Here is a 7,445-nt window from a genome sequence, read left to right as displayed (position 1 = left end):
CCACAACAAAATCGCAGCACAAGCATCTAAAAATTACGACACCAACACTTAACAATTTATTCACGCAAATAAACTAAACTAAAAGATAAGAAAACAGTAAACACTTGGGTTGCCTCCCAAGAAGCGCTTGTTTAACGTCACTTAGCTTGACGTACCTTGTCTTACCTCACGGGGGTTCATGAATGAAAGTCGCCCTCTTACCCATGGCTTGGAAACATGATGTGCAAAGTCTCTTGAGGGTAGAGTGTGTATTATCGGGCTTTGGACCACCTATCAATGGTTCATCCAACTTTTTTGGCTCATGTACGTCTCCAATAGCGTTGGAGCATTTCCGGTGGCGTCTTCTAGCCCTCTTTATTCTCCGGAGCACCTTCTTCAAGATCCCCGTGGTAGATGATACTTCATCCGTCGACCCAAGCATCATTACATCTTCATATCCCTCATCTTGGTCGAACAAACCGTCATACGAATCCGGATTGAACATTTCCTGCATGTATTCATCAACAAGCTTATCAGTAGTGTCTAGAAAGTTTAAAGTGTCATCAAAATCAAGAGAATGCCGCATGGCTTCAGCAAGGCGGTATGTGAGCTTGTCATCTCTAACTCTCAGTGTGAGTTCTCCGCCGTCCATGTCAATCAATGCTTTGGAAGTCCGCAAAAACGGTCTCCCAAGTATCAAGGGTACATCTGCATCCTCATCGACGTCTAACACTACAAAGTCAGCCGGAAAAATGTACTTGTCCATCTTGACAAGCACGTCTTCAATGATACCTCTCGGATGTCGCATCGTTCGGTCCGCCAATTTTAAAGTCATCCGAGTAGGCCTAGGCTCTCCCAAGCCTAGCTTTTGGAAGAAAGTGTATGGCATGACGTTGATACTTGCCCCTGAATCCGCCAGTGCCATTTCCTCACCTAAGTTGCCGATATTACACGGAATGATGAAGCTTCCCGGGTCTTTTTTCTTGTTCGGCATGTTCTTTTGCAGCACCGCCAAGCATGAAGCATCTAGCACCACTGAAACACTCTCCTCCAACTTCTTCTTGTTAGTCAACAAGTCTTTCAGGAACTTCGCATACTTAGGCATTTGAGCTAATGCCTCTACGAAAGGAATGTTGATGTGTAGTTGCTTGAATAAACTCAGGAACTTCTTATACTGTTCATCCCCTTGGTCATTCTTCAATCTAGAGGGATAAGGGATTCTTGGCTTGAAAGGTGGGGATGCCACCTCTTTCTCTTTCTTTGCTCCCTCCTCAACCTCTACAACCTTGGGTGTGTGTTCTTTCGGCTTCTCACTCGGAAGCCTCCCTTCAACCTCACGACCACTTCTCAAATTGATCGCCTTCACATGTTCTCTAGGGTTGGTTTCCGTATTGCTTGGTAAACTTCCATGTGGCCTTTCGGAGAGAGACTTCGCAATTTGCCCCACCTGATTTTCAAGGTTGTGTAAAGAGACGGTGTGGTTGTGAAGTGTAGCCTCGACTGGTTCAAACCGTGTATTTGCAGATTGAACAAATCTAGCCAAGTACTTCTCTAAATCCGTCATTCGGGTTTCCAAGCCTAAAATTCTGTTTTCCACTTGAGGGGCTTGTTGTTGTTGTTGGAAACCCGGTGGCCCCATGCCCTTTTGTGGTCCTTGATTACTCCATGAAAAGTTGGGATGATTCTTCCAACCTGAATTGTAAGTATTGCTATATGGGTTCCCTTGAGGTCTCATGCCATTACCTACAAAGTCAACGTTTTCCACTGAAGAAACATCACCAATAACGATCGGGCAATCGGAGGGAGTATGTCCTCCACCACAACCGGTGTAATTGGTCACGGCCGCAACTCTATTTGAAGCTATAAGATCTAGCTTCTTACTAAGACTCTCTACTTGCGCCGCCAATGAGGTTACCGCATCAATTTCATGGAGACCGGCCACCTTTTCTTCTCTCTAGATTCCATTGGTAGCTATTTAACCCCATTTCCTCAATTAATTGACGAACCTCATCGGGAGTTTTGCTACCTAAGGTACCTCCTGCTGCCGCATCCAAGAGTTGTCTTGTACTCGGGTTCAAACCATTGTAAAAGGTTTGAACAATCATCCACTCCGGGAATCCGTGTTGCGGACACTTTCTCCGGAGCTCCTTGAACCTTTCCCATGTCTCGAATAGAGACTCCAATTCCAACTGAATAAAGGACGAGATCTCATTCCTAAGCTCTCGGGAAAACACTCAACCACTCTGAATGCATCCATATAGGCGTGCGGAAAATACCCACGCCCGTGCGCCTTACCCACAGGGGCAGCCGCACACCCCTATGCCTTCTCTAGATGGAGAGAGCTCTTCTGCAGAGATCCGCACGGGCTTGTGGAAAATACCCACGCCTATGCGTTTATCACGAGGTCGCTCACAGGGGCGAGTCCACGCCCCTATGCCGTCTCTGGATGAGCTCTAAACAAAAACGCACACTAGTGCGGAAATTTCCACGCGGGCGTGTGTTTTCTCTGGACACTTAGAAAACTTTACAAGCACTGCAGAAATTTTTGAACACAACTATACATTTAGAGCCTGCTTTACAAGGCAACTTTAACCAGAGATAACACAAAAAATAATCTCAAATGACCTAAAATTCGCCAAATCCACATGATAACACACGATGACAATAAAAACCAACAATAAAACACAGCAAAAGCATCTAAAAATCAAGAGACTAGCACTTAACATTTTATTCATGCAAATACTATACTACTCAACTAAGAAAATAGTAAACACTTGGGTTACATCCCAAGAATAGCTTGTTTTACGTCACTAAGCTTGACGTACCTTGTCTTATGTCACGGGGGTTCATGAAGGAAAAATACTTCCTTGTCGTCATTACTAACCTCCCCTCCATAATATAGTTTTATCCTATGTCCATTCACCTTGAATGTACCCTTCTCCGGATGGGTGATCTCAATAGCTCGATGAGGTGAAACTTTGGTTAATGTATAAGGGCCAAACAGTTTAGACTTTAGCTTCCCCAAAAATAATCGTAGACGAGAATTAAATAGTAACACCTCATCGTCCACTTTGAACTCTTTTTGATACTTAATGTGCTTGTCATGCCACTTCTGAATTCTTTCCTTATATATCCTTGCATTCTCATATGCTTTCAACCTCCATTCATCTAGTTCGTTGAGATGTAACATTCTTTGTTCTCCCAATTTTCTTAAGTCAAAATTCATTGCCTTGATTGCCCAATATGCTTTATGCTCTAATTCCACTGGCAAATGATAGGATTTTCCATACACCAAGTTATAGGGAGTGGTCCCTATTAGAGTTTTGTACGCTGTTTGATGAGCTCAAAGTGTGTCATCTAACCGTTCCGACCAATCCCGCTTTCCTTGTTCTATGGATTTGGTTAAGATCCTCTTAAGCTCTCTGTTTGTGACTTCCACTTGTCCACTCTTTTGCGGGTAGTAGGGGGTAGCAAGACGATGATGCACTCCATAACGCTTCAACACTTTCACAAGCTGTGTGTTGCAAAAATGGGTTCTCCGATTGCTAATGATGATTCTTGGAGCCCCAAATCAAGTAAACAACCTCTTCAAAAACTTCACCACAGTTCTTACATCATTAGTTGGAAGAGCTTGGGCCTCCACCCATTTAGAAACATAGTCAACTACCACCAGAATGTATTGATTACCATTGGACTTCGGAAATGGTCCCATGAAGTCAATTCCCCATACATCAAACACCTCACAAAACTGCATCGGATTCAGAGGCATCTCATTTCTTCGTGATAGGTTTCCAGCCCTCTGACAACAGTCACATCGTAAAATGAACTGATAAACATCTTGGAAAAAAGTTGGCTAATAAAAACTAGCGGCTAGAACTTTCTCAGAAGTTCGTCTTGAAGCATAATGCCCTCCAACGGGACCTGAATGATAGTGCGCAATAATGTTCCAACCTTCCTCCCTTGAAACACATCTTCGAACCACATGATCTGCACAAATATGGAACAGGTAGGGATCATCCCAAAAATAGTTCTTCAAGTCACTGAAAAACTTTTTCTGCTATTGAAAATTGAGGCCTTGCTTCAGCATCTTTCCTGACAAATAGTTTGCAAAATCGACGAACCATGGAGTATCCTTTTACTCTGATTCATGTACTGCATATAGATGTTCTTCAGGGAAAAAGTAATTGATTTCCTTGCTTGCCAGTTCTTGCCCCTCACAACCTTCTAATCTTGAAAGGTGATTTGCAACCACATTTTCAGTTACCCTCTTATCTTTTATTTCCATATCAAATTCTTGTAACAATAAGATCTAGCGAATCAATCTAGGCTTTGCGTCCGCCTTGTTCATGAGATAACGAAGTACCGAATGATCTGTGAAAACTGTGGACCTAGATAAAATAAGGTATGGTCTTAACTTGTCGAAAGCAAACACCACTGCTAACAACTCCTTTTCGGTGGTTGCATAATTTTCTGAGCACTTGTAAGAGTCTTGCTAGCATAATAGATCGGTCGAAACTGCTTATCTTTCCGTTGTCCCAGGACTGCTCCCACGGCGTAGTCACTTGCATCACACTTAGCTTAAAAGGGTTCATTCCAATCCAGTATTTTCAAAATTGGTGCTTGCACTAATCTCTCCTTCAACAAATTAAATACACTTAGACAGTCATCCCTAAAATCAAAGGGAGCGTCTTTTTCTAGGAGCTTGGACAACGGTTGTGTGATCTTAGAAAAGTCCTTGATAAACCTTCTGTAAAAACCTGCATGCCACAAGAAACTGCGGATCCCTTTTACATTTGTAGGTGAAGGAAGCTTTTCAATGACCTTAATCTTTCCCTTATCCACCTCCATACCTGCTTAGGAAATCTTATGTCCACAGATGATGCCTTCTTGGATCATAAAGTGACACTTCTCCCAATTGAGAACGAGGTTCATTTCTTCACATTTCACTAACACTCTCTCCAAATTCTTTAAGCAAATATCAAAGGAATCTCCGAATACTAAAAAGTCATCCATGAACACCTCCATAATATCTTCCAGAAGATCATAAAAAATGATCGACATGTAGCGCTAGAATGTCGCTAGTGCATTACACAACCCGAAAGGCATTCTTCTGTAAGAAAAGGTACTGTAAGGGCGAGTAAATGTAGTCTTCTCCTGATCTTCTGGTGCTATGGGGATTTGAAAATATCCCAACATGCCATGAAGGAACCAATAAAATTGATGCCCTACCAGTCGTTCCAACATCTGATCGATAAACGACAATGGGAAATGATCTTTTCGAGTGGCATCGTTTAGTCTTCTATAATCAATGCAAACTCGCCATCCCATGACTGTCCTGGTTGGTTCATTCTTTTCATTTCTCACCATTGTCATCCCCCTTTTTTTCGGAACCACTTGTGTTGGGCTCACCCATGCACTGCCAGATATGGGGTAGATGATTCCTATATCTAGGAGCTTCACCATCTCTTCCTTGACAACTTCCTTCATGCTCGGATTTAATCTTCGCTGAGGTTGGATCACAAATTTGTATTCATCTTCCATTAGAATTTTATGAGTGCAGAATGACGAATTTATTCCCTTAATGTGTGAAATTTTTCCATGCAATAGCCGATTTATGCCTTTTCAACATGCTAAGGCTTGTCCTTTTGATCCCCAGACAAGTTTGAAGCCACAATTACCGGGAGTTTAGATTCTTCCATCAAGAAGGCATACTCCAAATGTGATGGTAGGGTTTTAAGCTCTAGTTCTGGTGGTTCATCAATTGATGGGCGCAACTTGCTCTCCTTCAACCTGTCAATCTCCTCAAAATTATTCGCCTCATGTTCACATTCTTTCTCCCATTCTTCCACTTGTGAATGTGTTTCTGTATGATCTTCAATGGCTATCAATGCTTCCATTCCAGAAGTATCCCTTCCTGACATCGACACCCCCACAGAGAAAAGTTCCTGCTTTTGTTCATGATATGACGAATCAAACTGGGCGAGGACTCTCTCCAAAGTTTCTTCTAAGTAGTCACTCATCGATGCCAATATAGATCTCTCAAACTGATCTATCACACTATCTAATTCACAGTTCCACCCTTGAATTCTGGCAATGTACTCTTCAACTGACTCTTCCATGGGTTGTTGAATAGTATACTGTTCTTGCGGGGAATTACACGGTGTGTCCTATACTACAAACAGTTGAACTTTCTGTTTCACATTTTTAACCATTCCCGTGATAGTGTCGAATAACTCGGGCATGTCAATCATATTTTTATTTTTATTTTTATTTTTTTATTAATTTTTTTATAAAAAAAGAACAATTCAGAACGATGATAGAATAAGAAGAAAATGAACTAGAATGAATAAATGAATAGCTAAAAAAACAAAGTGCAAAGTATCTCTAAATGTCTACTCCCCGACAACGGCGCCAAAAACTTGACAATGCCACTTGTGTATGTCCCGCAAGTGCACGGGTTTGTCAAAGTCATAAAATCCCAAATGAGTGAGGGTATCGTATCCACAGGGAATAGGGAATAAAAATACTTAAATTGTTTCTTAACTAAGTTAAAGATGAATAGTGATATGTGTGATAAGATGTGAAATAACAAAAGTAAAAGAATAAGAAAGAGAACATAAGTAAATGAGAAGGTAAGGTAATCGATATAAATGGGGTACCCGGATATTGCTCCGCCTAGGACAATCGTTTCAAGTGCAAGAACCCTCTATTATACTTCCTAACTTATGCAATAATGAGTCGTGGAGATCCTTAAATACATGGTAGCAAATCTAAGGTCAACCATGCCTAACTCTATACATGTCCCGGAGGAAAATTTGAATAACCTCTCAACCTCGCACTCGTATAGAATTGCAATGAGTTATAGGGATTCCAAGTAATAAATCCTCTTCCTAGATGTAGATATAACCCTTTGGTCCAGGTGGAAGGTCAATAGCCACAATTAAGCCCTATGTGCTAAAATCACTTCAACGCTTCACTCCGTTGCACCAGCAACTAAGCCCCACCGGAAGGTCATCCTTTAGCCCATTCACTCTACTATGACCTAAAGAACTTAAGGAAATGGAGGTAGAATAAATCACACAGGAGGGGAAAGGGGATTCTCCGCTACCTCTCAACTCACCCTCTCAACCCTCTCCAATCCAGCTTTGTCTAATTCTCATTATGTGTCACTCACTCACAAGGATTACCAATAAGAACTCTTAACCCTAGTGTTACTCTAAGAGAGTATTCATACAATCAAGCATTCAAGATTGGAACTCAAATAAAACATCAATTAATTAAAAGCATAATAAAGAGGTTCAATGAAACGAATACATCCTAGGGTTCACAAATACCCAAGTACCCACTAGGGGGTTTAGCTCTCCATGGAGCTAATTACAAATCAATGAAATCAAATGTAAAAGCAAAGAATCCATAGAAAACCCTCTCGATAGTCGTGGCGATGGTCTTGTAGAGAGTCCTCTACT

The 7,445-nt window shown here is 41.6% G+C and overlaps 1 non-coding gene across 1 annotated transcript; it reads left to right on the top strand.

Annotated features, from left to right (window-relative positions):
* Positions 1-2,094: 2,094 nt before the first annotated feature.
* On the top strand, positions 2,095-2,201 carry LOC120262587. The gene has a single exon (XR_005536853.1). It is a non-coding gene; the product is annotated as a small nucleolar RNA R71 (small nucleolar RNA).
* The last annotated feature ends 5,244 nt before the right edge of the window (positions 2,202-7,445 follow it).

This window comes from Dioscorea cayenensis, chromosome 5 (genome assembly GCF_009730915.1).
Source record: "Dioscorea cayenensis subsp. rotundata cultivar TDr96_F1 chromosome 5, TDr96_F1_v2_PseudoChromosome.rev07_lg8_w22 25.fasta, whole genome shotgun sequence".
In the NCBI taxonomy this organism is placed as follows: Eukaryota; Viridiplantae; Streptophyta; class Magnoliopsida; order Dioscoreales; family Dioscoreaceae; genus Dioscorea; species Dioscorea cayenensis.
Note: the sequence above shows the minus strand (reverse complement) of the source record. Positions and strands in the feature narration are given on the sequence as shown.